Here is a 25719-nt window from a genome sequence, read left to right as displayed (position 1 = left end):
GAGTTCAGGTGTGCCTGGGTGGTAACAAGGCATTCAGCATCATACTTACTTAGCAGCTATTATTAACAGTGACTACACAGGCCTGTGTCTTGATTGAAGAATGCATGTCTACATGGCTTGAGAGGAATCTGGGGCCTCAGTTTCAGCTAGTGACAGAATGTGCTCTCTGAGGCTGGGAAGGAATCTGGCTGGCAATAAACCATCAAGGGAGCATAGCAGACAGTAGGCTTCCTTTGTTCACTGATTATGTTTTTGTATGTCTGTGGTTATTTTGTCCATAGAGATATAGCTTGTTTACTATCAGTCAGAAGTGGACTTTTAGGGATCTGGCCTATTGGCCAGGAGCAATCACTATTGGTAATAATTGTCTTCCTGTCACCAGCTATCTTTGCTCTTTGCTAGCTGGTGGTGGAGCTCTCCAGGGGGTCTGTTATAGTGCAGTATGAGATCCTCACAGTGTCCTCCACCATCACAGCTATCAGCAAGATTTCTAGAGGTCACCTAGATGTAGCCTGCCAGATCTAACGCTTGTTGGTTATAACCTAGTTTCTTGCTTCTAGTATTGTAAGAATAGAGTTGTAGGACTGGGCTGCCTGGTGTTTGGTGTACCCACCCTGATTCTCTAGGTAAAATATGCACCTTTTAAAAAATCTCTTGATTGCACCTAACCCACAATAGAGTTATTTCTTGGAAAGGTCATTTCTCTGTTGGCAATATGTCTGGCTTTTATATTTTTGTTGTGACAATTTTGTTAAGGTTTCGTGTCATTTTCTTTGTCTTTTAATCCAGGTTTTGGTGAGCATTGCTATGATTACAGGAGGCTATGAACATAGGTTGTAAAAACAAATAGGCTCTTTCTATTTGGGAATGTTGGCTGTACCTCATTATATTTTAAATTAGGATAAAATTTCTAATTAGTAGAAATTATATATGCTAAGGAATACTTGTACTATATTTAATATATTTTGCTAACAGCATTTATGGTACAGAGGGAACTTTATTTTCTCTACCACCTGGTTAGTAGAAGGGTAGATTGCAAATGAGCTGTACACATTGGGGAGGATATTTGATGAGATGTTTCAAGAGCTTTAAAAATTAATTTTAGTATTTACATTTCTGAAATCTCTTGCTTTGCTTTTGAGGGCCCTCTTTAGGAGTACTTGAGAGCCAAGGTGTACTCTGGGTAATTGACTGGCACTGTGGGTAGTTGGACCTGTTTCATGCAGAGACTTGGTTATATGGTACTGCATGGGGATAAATAAATGTACTGGGGTCAGCAGATCTGTATCATGAGGTTCTGTGGTACTAGAGATCAAACTTGAGGCCTTATGTGCATGACTTGCACTAAATTCTTCTGATCTATTCCCAGGCTCCCTTGAAATCTTTTTTTTTTTTTTTTTTTGGTTTTTGGTTTTTGGGCCACACCCGGTGGTGCTCAGGGGTTACTCCTGGCTGTCTGCTCAGAAATAGCTCCTGGCAGGCACGGGGGACCATATGGGACACCGGGATTTGAACCAACCACCTTTGGTCCTGGATCGGCTGCTTGCAAGGCAAACACCGCTGTGCTATCTCTCCGGGCCCTTGAAATCTTTTAAAGTAAATATTAAACTCTCACAAAATCTGTGAGAACAGAGCATTAGTATTTTCTTTGTATTAGTTGAGTTCAGATTGAGACAATCTATCAAACTTATAAATGATTAATAGTTTGTCAAACATTGGTCCAAAATATTTAGAGATGCATTAAAATCTTGGACTATAGAATAAGAAACTACAATGAAAATAAAATTATTACCAATATTATTGAATCTCAGCATATTCTGTAACCCACCAGCCTACTTTGGACCTCTAAGAGTTCAAAGAAAAGCCCATCATTGTCCTTTACTTTCTTTTAGCTTTTTGTATCTTTCAAATAATAGGCATATCTTACAAGGAGATTGTTATGTATGTATATTTTACACCAATGTATGTATACATGCAAGAATGTTAGAAATTTTGGTGGCTATTTGTTTGTAAACACTGCTGTTGTTTCTATTTTATCTCTATGGTGAAAGAGTAGAACTGAGAAGAGAGAGGAGGATATACAAGAGATTTAGAATATCAAAAATCATGTAGACTTAACAGTTTAACTCATGGACATCCCAGTTAACTTTTAAGAATGGGAGGGAGAAACTCAGGTATCTAATGCCAACTTACTATGAAAATTTTCAGTTAGCAATCATGGTCTAACACATAGCCTTAAGGGCTAGGAAAGCACGTATAGTATATTAAACTTCTAAAACAAACTGTATACTCTCTGACAAGGCACAGGTCAGTTAAGAGACCTAAATTGTTCCTATCCTTTAGCCTAGTATCCTAGCCTAGGTAAGTGAATTACTCAACAGGGAAGCAAATCTCTGATACTTACTGATGATTGTGTGTGTAAGAGAATGACTCTTACCAGGAATGGGCCTCTGTATTATAAAATATTTATGGGAAACACTGATATAATGTGAAACACATTTCAAATCAATCTGATATTTTTACAGATCTACATTGGTACTCTGGACCTATTCCTATTTCTGTGCTTAGGAGTCCCTTCTGGCAGTGCTTAAGGAAGCATGTAGTCTTAGGGATCAAACCCAGGTTTCCTGCATTCAGTGCATATTCTCCAGTCTCACTGCATATTATACAGCCTCTGAGCAATATCCTCTATCTTGTTAGGATTTTTAAAATTATATTTAAAATTTACATAACATTTCACTTTAACATAGGTTTTAGGTCTGCATCTTTGAAAATCAACCCACATATATTACATTACCTTTATCACTGAGTCCATTTCTATTGTTGCTTTTGAAGGAGTTCACAACTATTGAAATATACAGAGAATTTTTCTTCTTCTTACTAAAGTTTTTAATTATTAAAATTTAGATAAATTAATTAATTTTATTTAAAGACTATGTATCACAATAGTTGACATAGTTGATCATCACTTGTTTCCAGGTAAATGATAGAGAAATTATTAAAAAAAAAAAGAAGAAAAAAGAAAAACGATTACAGCAGCAAGATAATTTGTGAAAATTATTGTATTCATAATGAGGTCATTAAATCATTGTCAGAGGTTTATTAAGTTCTTGTTGCTAGTTGATCATTCTGTTACTTCTTTTGTTTCTGAACATTAGGTGGCTTCTAATACACTTTGGAGTTTACATTGTGTTCAAATAGGAATGGCAATATTAAAGAAGTGGAGTTGTGCAGCTGTGAGTATGTGAATATGGTTGCATGGTCCAGGAATTTCAACAAGTATTGCTGATACAGCAGCTTTTGTAGAGCATATTTTTGGCTACCAGGCCTTTTGGAAGTACAAGGAAGTACAAGAAGGAAGGGCAAGGTTATCCACACTCATTTTGAAATACCCTGGTTATGTCACCCTGAATCCTGGAATATCTGGAATTTTGGTCATATTTTTCTCTCTGTAGAACGCTATAGATGAAATTGTGAAGCAAGGCTACTGATGAAGCTATGATTATTGGTGATAGGTGCAGCACGTGTGGCTTTGGCAGGATGGGTCCTTGGCTCATCCTCTCCTACATGTTTGCCAGCTTTCAACTTTGTGACTGGTGTACCTATAATTTTTCAGTTTGGTTTGCATCTCTTATGTGAATAGATTGAGTTTATGGCATTGACCAAAGGCAGGCATGGTGACTGTATTCATGGGTCATGGTTTCAGCTTCCAGTTTTACTAAAGTTTAATGACAAAATATTTTATCCCAAGGATATCTTTTTTGCTTGTTTGTTTTGGGCCACACCTGGTGTTACTCAGGTTTTACTCTTGGCAGGCTTGGGGTGCCAGGGATCAAACTTGCATCAGTTGCGTGCTTTGCAAACACCCTGCCTGCCATGCTAATGCTCTGCCACTCCAAGAGTATCTTTTCTTCCCTGCTTTTTTTCATTAGAAACCCAGTTTTTCTTAAGATAGGAAAGGATTTATCTTTATTTTGAGATCCAGCCTATCCCCTAAAATGTTTTATTTGTTTTATGACTACAATGAAACATTGTTGAGATAAAGATTTATTTAATTATTATTGTAATTTAGTAACATGATTACACTAGTGTTAAGGTTTTGATAAACAAAAGATGCTGCACCTTCACTATCACCAAGAGAGACCCTCTATCTCTTGTTTGTTCTCTCTAATCTACCACTTTCATCCTGAAATTCATTCTCATGACAGCAACTGATTGGCTGTATAACCCTTAGACTTTGGTTTATGGGCCTTTCCTTAATCTTATTTTCTTTACTAGCATAGGAGGGCCTTGGAGGTTTGGAAGTGAGTATTGGGAAACTTGCATGATAATGGTAGGCTAATGTATTTTTGTAATGGAGAATAGTGCTATTATGCTCATCACCTGCCAGCCATTTTGGCTTATTGGATCTAGGAATTTTTGGGGGGAATGAAGGATGGATTTTTGTTCAATTTATAGTAACTATATTGCTAAGTTTTTGGAGATTTTAAGCACAGTTCAGGAGTATTTGTAAGTGAAACAACTCTCTTCTGTTTTGCTTCACAAGCTTGGTTTTGAAATTGAATAAAGACTATGGAACGTGCTATTGAAAAATTCAGTTTCCAATTTACCAGGTTAGTTGAGAATCAGTTGTAAAAGATTTTCTTTGAGAGATGAAATTTAGATCAGGATTTGGGATCAGGTTGTTGAGGATCATTTGAGAATTAATTTCAGAATTAAGAGGTTTAGAGTTTATCCTTTAGATTAGTGTTTTCCAAAGTGGGCCATACCAAAGTGATGATATCATGATACCTCAGGTGATGTAATCATTCAGTGGGGCAATAGTAACCTCAGGTGTAGTTAGGGAGGAGGCACTTACTGTTTGCTTGCTTAAATAAATAGATTAAGAAAGGGGTACTGAATGATTTTTCCCCTGAAAAGCAGGCAGTAGGCCAAATAAGTTTGGGAACCTCTGCTTTTGCTGACAAAGAATCAAAGTAGGATTATGATTAATAAAATTATATTTAATAATTTATATATTTTATATCAATTTATATATCATAGGATAGCAGATTAGAACAATAGTAGTACAGAGGACTAGAAAAAGGCTAGTGAAGATATCTGGGAATTAAAGATGTACAGATTACGTTAGTGAGATTTGTTAGGTTGTCTTCACAAAGGAAAAGTTGACAGGATATGGTAATTGATTTGATATGGATACAAACCATTATAATTAATTTGTAGTCCAGTTCTAACATATACATGAGAGTTAAAAAATGATTCACTGGGATACAACAATACTTAGACTTTGAGGGTTTATAGCATTTGCATGAGTCAAATTTAATTTTTGAAACACTCTAAGAATGAATTTTTTGATTTTGTCAGTTTACCTGGAAACAGTTCTCCCTTTTCATTTTTTACATCCTGAATTTTCTAAAAAAGGCAAATAAAATTAGACAATTTGTTTACAAGTATTTATTCATGGGTAGTATCAATTTTTGTATGTCAGAATCCTCAGATATATATTGTTGCAAGTCAGCCCCTGAAGAGGTTGACTGATGGAAATCCCATTAAAATGTTTGCATACACAACAATATATGACATCTCGTGTGGCAGGTTTGTGCGAATCTGGCTACATATGAGGCAAAGTCTTTTAAATAATACTGCACTCTTAAATCTGTCCTTTTGTCCTAGAATTATCTTTTTCTTATAAATTGGGATAAGTGTCATTATTATCATTACCAAATAGCTATGAGGTAGGCACTGTACTTCCTTCATATTTAATTTTTATTTAATTTTATGACTATTATTATTATTAAACAAATGAATAAAAATCATGATTGTAGAGCTAGTATATGTCAGAACTGAAATGCAGATCACTTTGGCCCCAAGTTTTTATATATCTGATAAACACTTCCAAGTACATTTCTAAAAGATGGGATCATCATATTTGGAACTAAAAATCAGCAGTATTATTGTATTGTGCCTACAAATAAAATCTTATAGAGCTAATTTATTGTTTACAAAATAGTTGATATCATGTTTTGAGACACTACCACTTTGCTACATAACAAAAAAAGCACACTATCTGCAACATAACATTACCATTTTAGGACTAATATTAATTCAGTGATGTTTCATGTTTATAAAAACCAACATATATAGAGGCTAGGAGAATGGCTCAGTGGCTAAAGTGCTTAATTTGCTGTTGTGAGGTTTAATCCCTCACAATTTGTTATTGTGAGTTTAATCTCTGGTCTGTCCTCTTACAAGAAGCCCAAAGATGGAAGACTACTGTTTGTACTTGGTAGCTCTTTTGTCTATGATCCCTGATACCACAATTAACTTCTAACCACCTGCACTACAGCCAGCTACGTGCAGTTACAACAACTTAAAGGTCTAGACAAGCACTGTAACAAAAAGATGTTTGAGTACTGATGTCAAAACTGTGACACCCAGTGAACATGTGTGAGCATCACTACTTATTTAGTGCTAAACCTAGATAGGCACTAGATCCAGAATGCCTATGAGTAGCCCAACTAATGAGTGTTGTGATTAACTGTGAACATAGTGGCTGAATGTATGGCCATACAACATTATATGTGGCCTCAGTACAAACCAAAACTAAAAGTGTGAACAGCACAACCAACTGTGTGTGTGATCTAGTCATGGCAACAACTTTTAGGGAAGAGAAGGGGTAAGGGTTAAAAATCATCATATAAATATTAGTTGCTTACTTGCTAGTATGGAGCTATGTAAACAAGAAATTATGAAAAAAATCATATTTGCAATAGCATTTAAGAGAGTAAAATACTTAGGGTCAAACTGCTAGAGAAGTGAAACAGGTATATATACTAAAAACTATAAAATATCAGTGAAAAAATGAAAGAAGACAGAAATGCAAAGAGATCCCATGTCCTTGTATTAAAAGGCAGTACTGTTAAAATGTCTGCATGACCTAAAGTGGTATGTTGATTGAAGGTAGACTCTATGAATTCCCAGTGGTGTTTGGTATATTTTTCATTAAAACAAGGGGAAAATCTGTCCTAACATTTGGAACTATCAGAACTCCAAATATTCAAAACTAGTTTGACAAACAGTAACAGAGGTGTCATATGTCCTGATTTCAAAGCATATTACAAATATACAGTAATTTTTTTAGATACAGCAATTTAATTTGTATGATACGGACATACATACCAGTGAAACAGAATACAGACACCAGCGAAACAGAATACAGACACCAGTGAAACAGAATATAGACACCAGTGAAACAGAATATAAACCCAAAATTAAATCTATTTATATGGTTAAGTTATCTTCAATAAGGATGCAAAATATTGAGAAATTGAACTCTTATTATTAAAATAATTTTTATTTTGAACAAAGTGGATTACAAATCTTTCACAGTAATATTTTAGGCACATAGTGACATAGAATCGGGCATTCCCACCACCAATGTTGTCCTCTCTCCACCCCTGTTTCCTGCATACATCCCATATCCCCCACCTTAAGCCCTGGGCTGCTAGTATAAGTGGTACCCTCTGTATTTAGCTTGTTGTAGATTGGGTATCGATTTTGTTGTCGTAGGCTTTGGATTTGGTATTTAAGTCTGATCATTTTTTATTTCTACTCAATGTTCATATGACTGTTTGATCTTGGTACCCTCCATTATTTCCCCCTTAATTTGTGAGACAGAACAAGATGGTTCAAATTATGTGGTTATGTTTGAAGGAAGGAAATAGATAAAATGGGGCAAAAATCAAACAAGCAAAAAATGGGAGGAGTCCTTCTAGACTAGAGGTTATAAATATCAATTTAAGAGAAGAAAGGGAAAAAAGGAAGAAAAAACATAACAATACAAAAAAATCAAACAAAAACCTGAAAAACACACAGCAATAGGGACAACAACCACATAATAACCACAGTCCTGAAATAAAAACAAAACAAAACACAAAACAAATAAAAGAAACAAAACAAAACAAACAACAACAATAACAAAACCAAAATAATTATTGTGCTTCCTTTTTTCTTTTCATAGGCACAGTAAATATTGAGAGATTAGAAAGGGAATTCCCTTGGCCTAAGTGGTATAGGGTTTCTCCGCCCTTGAAGTATACTGTCATGGGTATAACTACAGGCTCCCTACATGTTCTTTTACTCTCACCTAGGTTTTTTTTTTTTTGTGGTGTCTGGAAACTTTCCGCTCAGTCGTGGATGATAAAATCAGGCCTCTGTAGCTAGAGATCTTGGTATTTGCACAGGTCATCAGATGGAGCTTAGGATGGAGTCTTTCTTTACATTATTGTTGTTTTAATCAGTCTTCTGTAGTTGGTTGTCTTGGTTTTTGCACTGATCCTAGGATGAAGCCTAGGATGGTCTTTCATTATGTTTTCAGAATATCTGTTCAGTTGCAGTTATCTCAGTCAGACCTCTGGAATTAGAGATCTTGGCTGTTGTACATATCATAGGCTAGGGCCTTTTTTATTGGTCCTGGGATAAGTTCTGCCCAGTCATGGTTGTCACAGTCAGTCTTCTGTAGATAGCGATCTTGGCTTTTGCACAGATCAAAGAATGACATGTCTTTTGATTTCATCTTGTCGTTAGGTGGTGAGGTAAGACAACCTGCTCTTAGATCAAGTTGTTGCCAGAGAAATTGGACTGTTATTTGACAAATCAAATAAAAACCAGAAATTTAAACATAAGATCTGAAATTTTAACTCTCCTAGAAGAAAGCATAGAGACAAAATTTCATTACATTGGTCTTGGTAATGACATGATTTAGATATGATACTAAAAGCTCAAACCAAAATTCAAAATAGACCAGTGGTATTCTATCAAACCTAAAAGTTTTTGCACAGAAGAAGAATTGAAAAGGCAACCTTTATATTGGGGAAAAAGCTTTGGCAAACTATGTATTTGATAAGAGGTGGGTTTACAAAATAAAAAATACAAGGAGCATTTTCAAATTAATTAGCTTCTCAAAAACTAAATCAAAATCAAATAAACTGATTTAAAGCTAGACAGAGGACTTGATTATATATTTACTGAAGCTATAACAAATGTCTAAAAGATATAGTAGTAACCCACAAATATATAATGATTAATATTACTAAACATCAGGAAAATGCAAATCAAAACTGTAAAATAAGATCATTTGAGAGGATGAGATATCATCCTGTCAAGATGGCTACTACTAAGGAAATGAGAATAACTAGTGTGGTGAGGAACTGGAGAAATTGCAAATTTTGTATGATAATGTTGTGGAATGTAGTATTCTGTAGCTGTTGTAGAAAAATGGAGGCTATTAAAAACGTGTAGAATGGAGGAACCTTAAACACAAAGCAATATAACAATGGCAGCAGGAAAAAGAATTAGAGCTTGGGAGATACCAAATCATTGGTGCACATATATGCATGAGAATTTGAAATACTATAAGAGTTGCAAAGGTATTTGCACTGTCAAATTCTTTATAGTGTTATCCATAATATCCAGATATGGAAAAACTCTTAATGATTACTGAAAAATTACTGAATAAATAAATTGTGCTATATACATAGTTGAATATTATTCAGCCTTAAAAGAATGAAATCCTGCCATCTGGAAAACATGGTTGAATCATAAAGATACTTTACTTAGTGATGGATAGATAGTACAGTGGGTAGGGTGCTTGCCTTTCATATGGCTGACCTGGGGTTTGATTTCCAGCTTTCTGTATGGTTCCTAGAGCCAGAAATAATTCTGAATGCAGAGTTAGGAATAATCTCTGCACTGCTGGGTGTCATTGCACTGGTGAAGGGGGGTGTTATGTTTATGAATGAAACCCAACTACAATCATGCTTGTAATCATGGTGCTTAAATAAAAATTTTATATAAAAAAGAAAAATAACTACACAAAAATATATTATGCTTAATGAATAAGTTAGTCATAGAATGACAAATAGTGCCTAATTCCACCTATCTGAAGTGTCTATAAGAGTAAAACACACTGTACAGAATGTGGTTTGCTTGGGACTTGTAGAAACAGACTTGAAGAGTTCCTATTCAATGGATAAAATTTTAGCTATGTAATATGATTGTTTTAAAGATCTGCTGTAAAACCTTGTATATCATCTGTAACATTATGATATACTCTTAAATTTTAAGTGGGTTCATCATATATTCTATATACTTACCACAATAAAAGTATTTCTATCATAGCAATATTATAAAACTTTAAACTTTATTATATGCCTATATCATGGTTTCTTTGTGATGAATTTTGGCATCCTAAGTCATTGGAGCTCTCTGAGAGTAGTTTGTCTTTTATTTTATTAATATCCAGTGATTTAAGAGGTAGAGAATCACACAGTAGATCATCAGTACTTTTATTAAAGGAAAGATTTATTAAATATCAGGAAAGGCTATCAGCCTCCAACTGATAGGTCAATAGTTTTAAACATACCAGTATTTATTATTTCAGATAGTGTTGCATTTTTGTTATAGATTGTTTTATTTAAATAGTTATAAAAGAAAAGAAATTATTATTATTTACCTAATGATGAGTTATCTGAGATTTGAAATTGTACTGAGTTGTATGAGATGAAGTAGTCAATAAGATTTGAAACCAGGTGTGTGTATATATGTGACAAGAGTTCACACACAGCTGACAGGATTATGCTAGGAATAGGGATTGTGTGTTTGTAGCAAGGTATCACAGACAATAGAGCTTCAAGATACACAATAGGCATAGATGGATTTGAAAGGATTTGAATTCATGATCATGTGCTTGCAAGGCAAGAACACTCAACTACAGTAAGGACATTGGCTGTAGAGTAGGATAACCTATGTTTAAATTCTAGGTTTGTGATTTTGGACAAACCATTTAATCTTTCTTAGGATAGATTTTTAAATAATTTCTTTATTTAAACACCATGATTACAAACATAATTAGTTGGGTTTCAGTCATAACAAGAACACCCCCCTTCACCATGCAAACTTCCCATCACCAATGCCCCCATCTTTTTCCTTCCCCATACTCCAACTGTATTTAAGATAGGCTCTCTACATTTCTCACTCACTGACATTGTTGTGATAGTTTTCATGTAGTTATTTCTCTAACTGCACTCACCACTCTTTGTGGTGAGCTTCATATCTTGAGTGGTCCTTCTGGCCCTCATTTTTGGTAATTATTTCAATGTCTTTAATTTTTCTTAAAACCCATAGATGAGTGAGACTATTCTGTGTCTATCTCTCTCCCTCTGATTTCACTCAGCATAATAGATTCTATGTACATCAGGGGTCTCAAACTCAATTTACCTGGGGGCCGCAGGAGGCAAAGTTGGGGTGAGGCAGGGCCGCATAAGGGATTTCACAAAAAAAAAGTCCTCAAACGTCATTATTAATAGTTTTAATTATTTCTTCCGACATGAATAGAATATTGAGTGAAGATCATGAACAGTTCTTCTGAACATGGCATCTTTTGCCCATTCCTTGCTGCTAGAGACTTGACAGCGCTTCTTCTCACAAATCTGAACCACATTTGGCTTTAGAGAGGAAGCAGTTGAGACCCTCAGTATGGCTTGAAGATGATCATCATTAAATCTAGACCTGTACTTGGACTTATTGAAGTTAAATGTGGAGAATACCTTTTCACACAAATATGTGCTCCCAAAAAGGCACATGGTGCACTTGAACATTAGGGAAAGCTCAGGGAAGCTGGGGGCTATTCTCTCAAAAATTGCCCATGCATGTCTGCTTTTCCACTAATCTCCCTGAACTTGGCTTTGAGATCAGAGTTGCATTGCAGATCAATGACTCCATTTGAAGCACAGGAAGGGCGTCTTGTACATCAAAGGAAAAAAGGTCCACAAAAATTTGGAAAGTGGCTCTGTGCTTTTTGAAGTCTGCAAATCTGTGATCAAATTCCTTCTCTAGCTTAAAAATAGCATCAACATATTTCTCACCACTGAATGATATGCCTGCATCCACAAGTTCCTTGCATGCTGGGAAATGGCAAAGGTTTGTCTGAGGAGCTGGGACTTCCATAAAACAAGTTTTGTGGAGAATGCTCTCATGCTGTCATAGGCAGCACTGATAAGCTGCCCTGGGCCTTGTAACATCTTATTTAGTACATTCAGCTTATGTGTGATGTCAACAAGAAAAGCTAAGTCCATGAACCATTTGTGATCACTCAACTCAGAAACGGCATTTCCATCCTTCTCCATGAAGGCTTTCACTTCTCTCAACTCAAAAAATCTTTTCAGGACATTTCCCCTGCTGAGCCAACATACTTCGGTGAAACAGAGCACATCTCCATATTCTGACTCCATTTTCTCTAAAAAAGCACGGAACCTCCTGTGCTTTAAGCCCCTGGATCTGATTTGGTTGATGCATTTCACAACAACAGACATCACATTGTCACACGGTAGGCATTTACTGCAAAGGGCCTGCTGATGGATAATGTAGTGAAGAGCAATGGCCTTCTCTACACCCTCCTCTTCAAGTTTTTTTTTGAACAAGTTCCATTTTTCCTCCCTGACATCGATGGTGCTCCATTGGTTATTATTCTAACAAACCTCTTCCATGGCAAACCTGCATTCTCAATGGCATCACACAGATGCCAAAATATCTCATTAATGGTGAGCTGGCCATGCATTGGAATTATTGTGAGCAGTTCCTCTGTCAATTCAAAATTGCAATCAACACCACGGACATAAATTGGGAGCTGCACAGTATCTGTTATATCTGTGGCCTCGTCAAGAGCAACTGAGTATGCATCAAAATATTTGGCTTTCTCACACAGTTGATGATAAATGTCACTTGACATGTCAGAAATGCGCTCTGCTACAGTGTTGGCAGAAAGGCTGATTTTGCTAAACTGACCTTTCTTTTCCAGATAGATAATACTTGCAGCCTGTAACATGCATTTTTTAACAAACTCTCCTTCTGTGAATGGTTTCCTTGCCTTAGCAATCATCTCACTAACCATGTAACTAGCTTCGACTGATGCAACATTCTCTTTGGTTGCTTTCTTGAAGAAATCTTGTTGCCTCATTAGACATGCTTTAAGACTGGCAACCTGCTTGGCTCTCTCTCATTTCCTTGATATTTTGCACATTCCTCAGCATGTTAGGTGAATAATGGCGTTTCGAGTTGTATTCCTTGTGCACTGCAACTTTCTCTGAGCAAATAAGACATGTGGGGATGCCCCTGTGCTCAACAAAGAAATACTGTGTCTCCCACTTTTCCTTAAATTGTCTGTGCTTGTCATCAATCTTTCTTTTCACTGCAGGCTTTGAATAAGTCATGATGAAGGTATGACAAAATCTAATTCTGTAATAAACTTCTCTCCTTTCTCTCCCTTAGGCCTCCGATAATGCAAGAGATAAGCGGGCAGGAGCAGCGGAAATGACGTCTGCGCTAGGCGCAAAGTATTCGCGATTATTCGCTTACCGAATATTCGCAATAAAAAATCGCATTAGTCAGAAAAAAATTGCAAAAAATCGCATTAAACATTTGCATACCCCGAATGGAACTGCTCAGGATTTGTGAATGTTTAATGCGATGTTTTTCTTACTAATGCGATTTTTATTGCGATTATTTGGTAAGTGAATAATTGCGAATACTGTGATATTTGAAGGCTGGCCGCAGGCCACAAAATGTAGTATGGAGGGCCGCAAACAGCCCACTGGCCGCAAGTTTGAGACCCCTGATATACATCCATATATAGGAAAATTTTATGACTTCATTTCTTCTGACAGCTGCATAATATTCCATTGTGAATATGTACCACAGTTTCATTAGACATTAATTAGCCCTTCATTGAAGTACATCTTGGTTGTTTCCAGAGTCTGGTTATTATAAAAATTGCTGTGATGAATATAGATGTGAAGAAAGGAGTTTTGTATTGTATTCTTGTGTTCCTAGGGTATATCCCTAGGAGTGGTATAACTTGATCAAATAGGAGCTCAATTTCCAGTTTTTTGAGGAGTCTCCATATTGTTTTCCATAATGGCTGGACTAGATGGTACTCCCACCAGCAGTGAATGAGAGTTCCTTTTTCCCCACATCCCTACCAGCACTGATTGTTCTTGTTCTTTATGATGTGTGCCAATCTTTGTGGTATGAGATTGTACTTCTTTGTTGTTTTGATTTGCATCTCCCTGATGATTAGTGATGTGGAGCATTTTTTCATGTGTTTTTTTTTGGCCGTTTGTATTTTTTTTTTTTTTTTTGAGAAAGTGTCTGTTTATTTCTTCTCCCAATTTTTTGATGAGGTTAGATTTTTTTTCTTGTTAAGTTCTATCAGTGCCTTGTATATCTTAGATATTAGCCCCTTATCTGATGGGTACTGGGTGGATAGCTTATCCCATTCTGTGGGTGGCTTTTGTATCCTAGGCTTTATTTTCTTTGAGGTGCGGAAGCTTTTCGGCTTAATATAGTGATTGTCCCATTAGTTTATTTCTGCTTTGACTTCTTTGGAGAGTGCTGTTTCTTCTTTGAAGATGCCTTTAGATTCAATGTCTTGGAGTGTTTTACTACTTGTTGTTCTATATACCTTATGGTTTCAGGTCTGATGGTTTCAGGTCTTTAATCTATTTGGCTTTGACCTTGGTGCCTGGTGTTAGCTGGAGGTCTGAGTTTGTTTGTTTGTTTGTTTGTTTGTTTTTGCAAGTGGCTGACCAGTTGTCCCAACACCATTTGTTGAAGTGGCTTTCCTTACTCCATTTTGCCTCTTTATTAAAGATTAATTGATTGTATATCCAGGGAGCATTCTCTGAATACTCTAGTCTATTCCACTGATCTGAGGGTCTGTCTTTATACCAATATCATGCTGTTTTAATAACTGTTGCTTTGTAATACAATTTAAAGTTGGGAAAAGTGATGCCTCCCATACTCCTTTTCCCAAGGGTTGCTTGAGATATTTTTGGGTGTTTATTGTTCCAGATGAATTTCAGGAGTGCTTGATACACTCCTTTGAAGAATGTTATGGGTATTCTTAGAGGAGTTACATTAAATATGTACAATGCCTTGGTTAATATTGCTATTTTAACGATGTTAATCCTCCCAATCCTTGAGCAGGATGCCTCCATTTACACATATCCTTTTTTATTTCTTTAACTAGGATTTTGTAGTTTTTTTTGTATAAGTCCTTAACATCTTTAGTTAAGTTGACTTCAAGGTATTTAAGGTATTGGTGTTTATGTGGCACTAATGTAAATGGGATTGTTTTTTTTTATATCCATTTCTTCTCTATCATTATTGTTTATATGGCCATTGATCTCTGCATGCTAATTTTGTAGCTTGCCACTTTGCTATGTCAATCTATTGTTTCTAGTATTTTTTTTTGTAGAGTCTTTAGGGTTTTCTAAATATAGTTTCATGTCATCTGTAAACAGTGAGAGCTACACTTATTCCTTTTATACCTGGATGCTCTTAATATATTTTTCTTGCCTAATCACTATGGCAAGAACTTTCAGCACTATGTTGAATAGTAGGGTTGAGAGGGCAGCCTTGTTTTGTACTGGAATTCAGAGAAAAGGCTTTTAGTTTTAGTTTCTCTCAATTGGCAAATAATATTTGCCATTGGCTTTTGGTAGACTGCCTCTACTATATTGAGAAAAGTTTCTCCCATTTCCACCTTGAGAGTTTTGACCAAGAATGGGAGTTAGACTACTTATCAAATGCTTCCTATGCATCTACTGATATGATCATATGGTTTTTATTTTTATTTTTGTTGATATGTTGTATTATGTTGATTGATTTATGTATGTTAACCCATCCTTGCATTCCCACGACTTACTTAGTCGTGGTGAATGACCTTCTTGATGAGTCATTAGATTCTGTTTGCCATTATTTTGTTGAGCATCTTTGATTCTGTGTTCATCAGGGATATTGGTTTATAGTTTTCTTTTTTGCAGCATTTATGTCTGGTTTTGGTATCAAGGTGATGTAAAAACTGTTTAGGACTGTCTCTGATTTTTCAATTTCATGAAAGACCCTGAAAAGGATTGGTAGAAGTTCCTCTTGAACTGTTTGAAAGAATTCGTTAGTGAATCCATCTTGGCCTGTTCTTTTGTTTTTGGGAAGACTATTGATGACCATTTTAATTTCTTCAGTAGTGATGTGTCTGTTCATATATGCAAGGTCATCCTGATTTAACCGTGGAAGATTATAAGAGTCCAATAATTTATTCATTTCTTTATTCATACTTTGTGGCACAGGGTTTCTCAAAGTAGTCTCTGATTTCCCTTTGAATTTCTGCAGTATCTATGGTGATCTCTTCCTTTTCATTTCTAATCCAGTGTATATGATTTCTCTCTGTCCATTTCTTTGTGAGTTTTGCTAGTGGTTTATCGATCTTGTTTATTTTTTTAAGGAACCATCAACTTTTGATTTTGTTGATCTTTCGATTCTTTTGGATTTTATTTCATTGATTTCTGTTCTAAGCTTTATCAATTTATTCTACCTATATTCTGTTCTGTTTGTTGGTCATTTCTAATTCTTAAAACTGTGTCATTAAGGTTTTATATAGGCCCTTCCTTTCTGATGTGTGCTTGCAAGGCTATAAATTTTCCTCTTAGTACTGCTTTTGTTGTGTCCCATACATTCTGACAATTTGTGTCTTTATTGTCATTTGTTTTCAGGAATCTATTGATTTCCTTTTTGATTTTATCTCTGACCCTCTGGTTGTTCAGTAGTTAACTGTTTAGTTTCCAGGTGTTAAAGTTTTCCTTCTGTGTTTCTTTGTAGTTTACGTCTAATTTCAATTCCTTGTGGTCAGTGAAGGTAGTTTGTACAATTTCTATCCTCTTGACTTTATGGAGATATGTTTTATGGGCCAGCATGTAGTCTATCCTGGAGAATGAGCAGTGTGCATTGGAAAAGAATGTGTATACAGTTTTCTGGGGATGGATTGCCCTATACATATCTGCTATTCCACTTCTTCCATTTCTCTTTTCAGAGCTAATATATTCTTGTTGGGTTTCAACCTGATTGACCTATCAACGAGTGTCAGATTTCCCACTATTATTGTGCTGGTATTAATATCTTCTTTTAGATTTGTCAAGAGTTGAATTAAATATTTTGCAGGTTCATCATTGGGTGCACATATGTTTAGAAGTGTGATTTCTTCTGGTTGTACATATCCTTTGATTAGTACAAAATGACCATCTTTGTCCTTTATAACTTTTCTGAGTTTAAATTTTGTTTAATATGGCCACTCCAGCTTTTTTTTTTTTTTTTTTTTTTTTTTTTTTTTTTTACCATCTCTGATCTCTCCATCCTGCCTCTTTCTCCTGAGGCTTCTCCTACTGACTCCCTTTGAATTGCACCTCTGCCCCTGAGGCAGTCTCTTTATTCCACTCAGGCTTTTTTAGGTGGTTGTTATTTTTTGGGTCATCAGAGCTGCCATCTTCATTCTCTATGCATGCTGCGTTGTTTCCCGATTGCCACACTTGAAATGTTATTCTTTTTTTGTTCCATGTCAGAAGGGTCATGTGCCGACATTGTAATGAGGTTGAAAGGAGGCACATATCACACAGACGTGTGAAAACCCGATCATCATGCTTATGAACCGGAAAAGGATCAGAAGTGTTATTATTACTCTGTGTTGCGATGGGGTTCATGTTCTATAAGAAGTGTTCAGCCGCGGAGTGAAGCAGAATCCCAGGTGCCACTTTTTAAAAAGTCCCCTTTAGCCCAAGACAAGCAGGAATTAGCCCCAGTCCTTGTGGGTGGAGGCACGTCTACCTGAGGTTAGGCACTTGAGAGCTGATTTTGCTGTGTTTTCTTTGATTTTCACTGGGGATTAGAAACCATTGGGTTGTTCTATGCCTGCACGCCTCGGCAGGTCCCAGCATCTGTCAGGATATATTTTATGTGTAAAAATAGAAATTATAAACTAGTGTCTATTAAATAATTCATTTAAACTTCAAAATTGTATTAAATAGATTCCTTAATTTTCTCTGCTTTATTGATGTACAAAACTGAGGAACAAGATTATACAGCTTCTCCAAATTTATTCTGTTTATAAGTAGTGATGTAAGAAACTTAATCCAGATGATCTAACCCCAGAACTTGTATAAACTGTGACATCGTGTTTTAACAGAATATGACCCTATGTATTCTAATATTAAAGAACATATATATATATATACACACACACAGATATATTTATAAGGTATCAGTATAGTACCTAATGCATAGTAAATACTTAAGAAATGCTAATTACTTTTTTTAGATGTATCAATATGCTCCATAAAGTGATTTGTGATGGGAAACTTTTGTACTGAATAAAATCAGAAAAGCTACACAGAGATGCAGGCAGATTCATATGGGAAACACACCATCTATTGAGATTGCTTCTCAGAGGCTTGGTAGATTCTTTATCCTTCCCTAACTGACCTGAGCATATCATGTGCCTCCTGTGATTAAGAAAACAGCAAGAACTTCCCATTAGTTTGTGTTAATTAAGAATGAGGAATTCTAAGTTATTTGTAGGGTTTCCCCCTCTCTTTTACAACAAACTCGTGAGATTCATTGCTCCTTGTCAAACCAGTCAGAGCCCATTCAGAAGACCCTACATAAACAAAAATAAACAAGCAAGCAAATCATTAGGAAAAATGCCTGACATTGTATTGGTTATGTGAACCCTGCAGGCAAACAAGTTCTTTCACTTTATGCAATCACTTTGTGCTTCCTGAGGTGGAGATAAGATGCAGACTTCATGTTGGTCTGAGGGCTCTCTGGATATAACCCCCACTAGGCAATCATCAAGCTGCAACAGAGAGCACTTTATTCACTTAATTAGCATCTCTACTATGACAAAAGCACTCTTCTTTTTTTTAAAAAAGTCCTCTTTTTTCCCTTCCAAATATGGTTTTATCCCCCACCTACTTATCTAAGTTGACATATAGAAAAGGAAAGGAAGGGAGGTGTCAGTACCTTTTGAGGAAATGTGAGATTTCCATTTAAACTTACATTCTTGTATTTTGTTTTCTTGGCCTGTTTTTTTTTTTTTTTTTTTTTTTTTTTTATAAATATAAGAGGCCAGAAGACAGTGAAAATAAAAATCATGAAGCTATCCATGAGACATGCAGAAGCAAGCAGTCTCCTTGAATGATAAACAAGCTCAGCTGCAGGAAGATCTGTGGTCTGATGTTCATTACAGAAAATCTTCCTCTGGATGGACGGTTTGTCCGGATGACTTAATTAATTTTAAGAGCTCTCTGTCCTCTCAGAAATATCCCATTCCAGATTGGCTGAAAATGTGTTTACTTTGAACATTCATCCGTAATTCTGGGTCAGCCACCCCACAGCTTGGTTTCCTTTGGTGCCAGCTGCATGTGGCAGAAAAGTTAATGAGATGTCTCTTGTGTTAAAAAGGGGGAAAAGTCATGCAGAAGAACAGGACTCATGCAGAGAGTTTCCACTTGTCAGGATTGGAATGTCAGGAGCAGAGACCAATTGATCCATGAGGATACCCATCAGGAATCCAAGGACTTTTTCCAAGGATAGTTTCTCAGCTGACATAGGGATTTTTATTTGATATTCTCAAATTATTTTAGTTTTCTGAAGACTCTGTTTTTCTGTTGTAGTTTTACCCAGATATTTAAAGTCCCACCTTTCTTTACTCCAAATTTTCTCTTATTTTAAGGATTTTATTAGACCTTCTTTTGGGGAGATACTAACTATATGTTTTTTCTTTTCTTTTAGAGCATTTTGTATTATTTGCTGGTATTTCAGGCATATTTAGCAGGTTTTCTAATTACCTTAGGGTAAATCATTATCCTATGAGGATAGATCTAGTGCACCTTTGTAAGTGGTTTGAAAAGAAAAGTCCTCAGAAAATTTTTTTAAATTTTTTAAAAATTGAGTGGGTGTCTCTTCACTTGGGTAGTGGGTACTGGTTCATTGGGGTAGGAGGTCGGTCTTGATGCCTAATGAATTAAGAACTATTGTGTAATGCTTGTCTTTATTGCTGTAGTGCTCACTGGATATTTAATTTGATATTTCTTTCTGTATTGTTGTGGTGTTTCAATTACCTTTTTCATGTCCTCTCTCAAACTGAGGTTGAAAGCCTCTAGAAGGTCTCTGCCCATTTTCAAAGTATTTGACTTCTTTATTTATTTATTTTTTATTTCTTCTTATTTTGTACCCCATTCTATTGCTTTTCTTTCCTTCAAACAAAACCACATAACTCGATTTATCTAGCTCCACCTCTTAAATAGAGGGGGAAACAAGGGAGGGTACCAGGACCAAACAGATATATGACCACTAATAGTAAGCTAGACAAAGAGGGGTCCACCTACTCTAGAAGCCTGGGGGTGATGGTGGGGTATATGGGTTGCAGAAAGGGAACTGGGATGTGGGGGAGAACAAATTTGGTGATGGGTATTTTCCTGATTCAATGTTAATATGTACCTAATATACTACTGTGAAAGATATGAAAGCCATTATGATCACAATAAAAATTTAAAACATTTTTTTTAAATTGATGGGTGAAATTGACAACTTTAAATGTACAACTAAAGATGAGTTTTGAAAATATGTTAATTTGTTGACTTCTACCACAAAAAGTTTCTTCTATCTTCTTTATAATAAACAACTAACCATATTTTTTGTCATTATACTTTTTTTTTTATAATTTTTTATTATGAATTATGAGAACAAAAGATGCAAAGAAAGAGGATAAGGTAAAGTTACAGTGGAAGGACAATCACCCATAACATAATTATCAGAAGAAGTCCCCTTGCTGATATCTTAACTTTGAATTTTCACCAAAGAAAGTTAAGATAAATAAAACAGAATCCATGTGCAATTACTTTTTCCCTCAAGTCCCCAGATTGTAGCACATTATAATATTTCTTAACAGCACACAAGGCAATCTAAAGCCATCAAACTTACGTAACTCCTTAAACATTAGAGGCATAGTGTTTTTTACATTTCCATGTACATGCATATTAGCTTAAGTTAACCTCAAATTTTAAGTGGGTGTGTTTTAAGGATTAGAGTCAAAGGAGCACAGTAAAAACGGTGTTAGAGTGGCAATTGTTGTTTGCATAGGCCCACCAAAATATGAGAGGCATGGAAAGGAATAGCCTTGGCCTAAATACAAAGAGATCCTACCCCTGAAGTTTCCTGGCATAAGACCAGCTCTAGGCCTCAGGAAAGTTATCGTTCGCTCCAAGACATTGTCCGTAGCGCCAACACACTTATCACACAGTCTCTGTTGTTGGTCTCATGTTTCTGTATTAAAGATTCTGGAATCTGCATGTCCTACATTGAAGTCATGATGAGGAGTGCCTTCTCGTTTCACCTCACCATGAAAGGGGAATGCAGGAAGCCCTGTCCTATAAGCAGGTTGTTGTTGTTGTTAAGTCTTCTCAGTGTTAAGGGAAGTCTCTTTTGAGCAGGACGATGTCTGAGCAGTGGTAGGGTCTTCCGTGGTAGAGTATTGCTTCCAGGTGATGTTATAGACAAACCTCACCATAAAGGGGCAATACAGCAAGCCCTGTCCAGTAAACAGGTCATTGTTCTTGTTGTCTTCTCAGCGTTAAGGGATGTCTCTTTTGAGTAGATCGATGTCAGAGCAGCTGTAGGGTCGTCCCTGGTACAGGAATGCCTCCGGGTGATGTTATATACAACCTTGGATGTTTTGTAAATGTCTTCTGTAGATCAAGGGGTAAATGGAGAATGCCCATTCTTCTGAGGCCTGTGCCAGGTCTTTATGTCAATGTTCAGGGTGTAAGGTCTCATTGTACTACAAGATTTGTGTGTTCCCATTTCTATTAGATAAGAACTTATTGGTATGTATAGTATTTTCCCATGTCAGTGTGCCTACGCAAACAAGATATAAAGCCACGTGGTGCTATCAGATATATGGGGGCATAAGAACATTTCCAACAAGACCCATGACTTGGTTCAAACATAAGTATTAAACTGAGGGATTCTTTCACACCAAATTCCATATTGAGCAGTTCACAAAGAGAAGATAAAAAAAAAATGGGGGGGCATCATCACTGTATAAGAAAGTATTTAGCAAAAGTTATAGCCGTCAAAGAAAACACCCGTAAAATGTTGAAAAGATATGTGCCCTTTTTATGCCTTTTAAAATAGTTGTGTGGGTGTTAACTCTAGGGCAACACTTTGGTCTGTGAATTAGGACTCAAGAGTACTTAAGTTAGAAAGGGTAAAAAAGGAGTAATGATGATAGGAGTTAAAGAAGTTAAAGAGAAATATGAACTTTATGAAGGGGTATGCAAAAGGGCAGAGTACAAAATGGACATTCTGCATACATAAAAACATAATTCAATGATAGTGAGTACTATTAATGTTTCTTGTGAGAGTACTATTAATGTTTCTTGTGCGCGCGGGGCAATAGCCCCCGCGCGATTTTGAAAATGTAGACTGGACAGAGATTACCAGTGCCAGCCAAACGTCCTTCTGCTAGACTCCCGGCTCCCAGGAAGGAGAGATCCTTCAAGAAGCTGGGAGAACAGAAGTTCAGAGCCCCACCCAGACCCTCCCTAAGGAGCCGCATGGATAGTGGGGGAAGGCCTAGGGTCCTTCAAGCTCCACCAAGGGACCCAACTCACCGGCTTGCCCAGGGGTGTGGCCCGGGGAAGCCCTGGAGATCTGGAGCAAGGCGGCAGAGGGGTGCGGGGGTTACCCAAATCCCGCACCCCCCCTAGGCCTGGCCAAGCAGGCCTCTGGCATGGCGTGGGCCTGCCAAACCTCCTCCTGCTTGACTCCCGGCTCCCAGGAAGGAGAGATCCTTCAAGAAGCTGGGAGAACAGAAGTTCAGAGCCCCACCCAGACCCTCCCTAAGGAGCCGCATGGATAGTGGGGGAAGGCCTAGGGTCCTTCAAGCTCCACCAAGGGACCCAACTCACCGGCTTGCCCAGGGGTGTGGCCCGGGGAAGCCCTGGAGATCTGGAGCAAGGCGGCAGAGGGGTGCGGGGGTTACCCAAATCCCGCACCCCCCCTAGGCCTGGCCAAGCAGGCCTCCGGCATGGCGTGGGCCTGCCAAACCTCCTCCTGCTTGACTCCCGGCTCCCAGGAAGGAGAGATCCTTCAAGAAGCTGGGAGAACAGAAGTTCAGAGCCCCACCCAGACCCTCCCTAAGGAGCCGCATGGATAGTGGGGGAAGGCCTAGGGTCCTTCAAGCTCCACCAAGGGACCCAACTCACCGGCTTGCCCAGGGGTGTGGCCCGGGGAAGCCCTGGAGATCTGGAGCAAGGCGGCAGAGGGGTGCGGGGGTTACCCAAATCCCGCACCCCCCCTAGGCCTGGCCAAGCAGGCCTCCGGCATGGCGTGGGCCTGCCAGACCTCCTCCTGCTTGACTCCCGGCTCCCAGGAAGGAGAGATCCTTCAAGAAGCTGGGAGAACAGAAGTTCAGAGCCCCACCCAGACCCTCCCTAAGGAGCCGCATGGATAGTGGGGGAAGGCCTAGGGTCCTTCAAGCTCCACCAAGGGACCCAACTCACCGGCTTGCCCAGGGGTGTGGCCCGGGGAAGCCCTGGAGATCTGGAGCAAGGCGGCAGAGGGGTGCTGGGGTTACCCAAATCCCGCACCCCCCCTAGGCCTGGCCAAGCAGGCCTCCGGCATGGCGTGGGCCTGCCAGACCTCCTCCTGCTTGACTCCCGGCTCCCAGGAAGGAGAGATCCTTCAAGAAGCTGGGAGAACAGAAGTTCAGAGCCCCACCCAGACCCTCCCTAAGGAGCCGCATGGATAGTGGGGGAAGGCCTAGGGTCCTTCAAGCTCCACCAAGGGACCCAACTCACCGGCTTGCCCAGGGGTGTGGCCCGGGGAAGCCCTGGAGATCTGGAGCAAGGCGGCAGAGGGGTGCGGGGGTTACCCAAATCCCGCACCCCCCCTAGGCCTGGCCAAGCAGGCCTCCGGCATGGCGTGGGCCTGCCAAACCTCCTCCTGCTTGACTCCCGGCTCCCAGGAAGGAGAGATCCTTCAAGAAGCTGGGAGAACAGAAGTTCAGAGCCCCACCCAGACCCTCCCTAAGGAGCCGCATGGATAGTGGGGGAAGGCCTAGGGTCCTTCAAGCTCCACCAAGGGACCCAACTCACCGGCTTGCCCAGGGGTGTGGCCCGGGGAAGCCCTGGAGATCTGGAGCAAGGCGGCAGAGGGGTGCTGGGGTTACCCAAATCCCCCACACCCCCTAGGTCTGGCCAAGCAGGCCTCCGGCATGGCGTGGGCCTGCCAAACCTCCTCCTGCTTGACTCCCGGCTCCCAGGAAGGAGAGATCCTTCAAGAAGCTAGGAGAACAGAAGTTCAGAGCCCCACCCAGACCCTCCCTAAGGAGCCGCATGGATAGTGGGGGAAGGCCTAGGGTCCTTCAAGCTCCACCAAGGGACCCAACTCACCGGCTTGCCCAGGGGTGTGGCCCGGGGAAGCCCTGGAGATCTGGAGCAAGGCGGCAGAGGGGTGCTGGGGTTACCCAAATCCCGCAACCCCCTAGGCCTGGCCAAGCAGGCCTCCGGCATGGCGTGGGCCTGCCAAACCTCCTCCTGCTAGACTCCCGGCTCCCAGGAAGGTGTCATTATACTTTTACATTTATTAGAATATTATTTAAATAAGAGACTGTAGCAGATAGTCTTATGATGGGCTTCTTTTGCTGAGTTACAAGCTTTGGAGACTCATCAGTGCTGTTGTGTATATAAATCGCTGTTTATTTTTATTGTTGAGTACGTTTCATTGATCAGATGGATACATTATATTTCACTTAACCATTTCTTTTTTGTTCCATTTCTTTTTTTTTGGGGGGGGCACACCTTGTATCGCTTAGGAGTTATTCTTAGCAATGCACTCAGAAATCTTTCCTGGCTTGGGGGACCATATAGAATGCTGGGTGATCGAACTGCAGTTCGTCCTAGGTTAGCATGTGCAAGGCAAACACCCTACCACTTGCATCATCACTCCAGCCCCTCCATTTATTTCTTGATGGATTCTTGAAAATTTTTTGGTTATTATGAATAAAATCATTATTAGTCATGTCTCTGCATGGATGTATGTTTATGTTTAATTGGGATAGATATGTTAAAGTGGAATTGCTGGATTATATAGTAAATATATGGTTAGATTTTTTTCATAAATTATGGTGCTTTTTATCAAAGTGATTGTACCATTGAACATTGCCACCATCAGTGATGAGAATTCCAGTTAATTCACATCCTCATCAAAGCTTATTATGTCCATTTATTTTATTGCTTGAGCTATTCTAATTGTGTGCAATATTACATTGTAGTGATACATTCTAGTTGTAGTGATACTTATATGTAGTGATACATTTTAGTTGTATGTAGTAATCTCATTGTGTTTTAATTCTGTTTACCTTTGATTAGTAATGTTGATTTTTTGGGGGTGTAGAGATTGGGCTAAGGGCTTACTTCTGGCTCTGCACTCAAGAATTATTTCTGGTGGTGCTCAGAGATTGAACCTGAGTGAAAGTGAGCACCCTACCTATCACTTTGGCCTAAATATTTTTATGTGCTTATTTTACTGAATATTTTATTTGTAGAAATTTCTTTTAATCTTTTATTTATCTTTAGATATGTTGTATTATTAAGTCAAAGTTTTAAAAATACATTTTGAATAAAATTTGTTTTTGCTTTTGTTTTTGGGCAACTTCCCATGACATTCAGGCCTCACTTCTGTCTCTGTGCTCAGGTACCATTCCTGGCAGTGATTGGATTTTAGGGATCAAATCTGATTGGTCACTTGAAGGAAAATGTCCTACTTGTT

General features: G+C 38.3%; 1 protein-coding gene and 1 non-coding gene across 4 annotated transcripts in view; one reads left to right on the top strand and one right to left on the bottom strand.

Moving 5' to 3' along the window:
* The window catches only part of HPSE2 (heparanase 2 (inactive)), a 722966-nt gene that overhangs the window by 22020 nt on the left and 675227 nt on the right, over positions 1-25719 (top strand). The window lies entirely within an intron of this gene.
* On the bottom strand, positions 17445-17548 carry LOC125995673 (small nucleolar RNA U13). Its single transcript, XR_007491152.1, has one exon. It is a non-coding gene; the product is annotated as a small nucleolar RNA U13 (small nucleolar RNA).

The sequence above is a fragment of the Suncus etruscus genome, chromosome 17 (assembly GCF_024139225.1).
Source record: "Suncus etruscus isolate mSunEtr1 chromosome 17, mSunEtr1.pri.cur, whole genome shotgun sequence".
Lineage (NCBI taxonomy): Eukaryota > Metazoa > Chordata > Mammalia > Eulipotyphla > Soricidae > Suncus > Suncus etruscus.
Note: the sequence above shows the minus strand (reverse complement) of the source record. Positions and strands in the feature narration are given on the sequence as shown.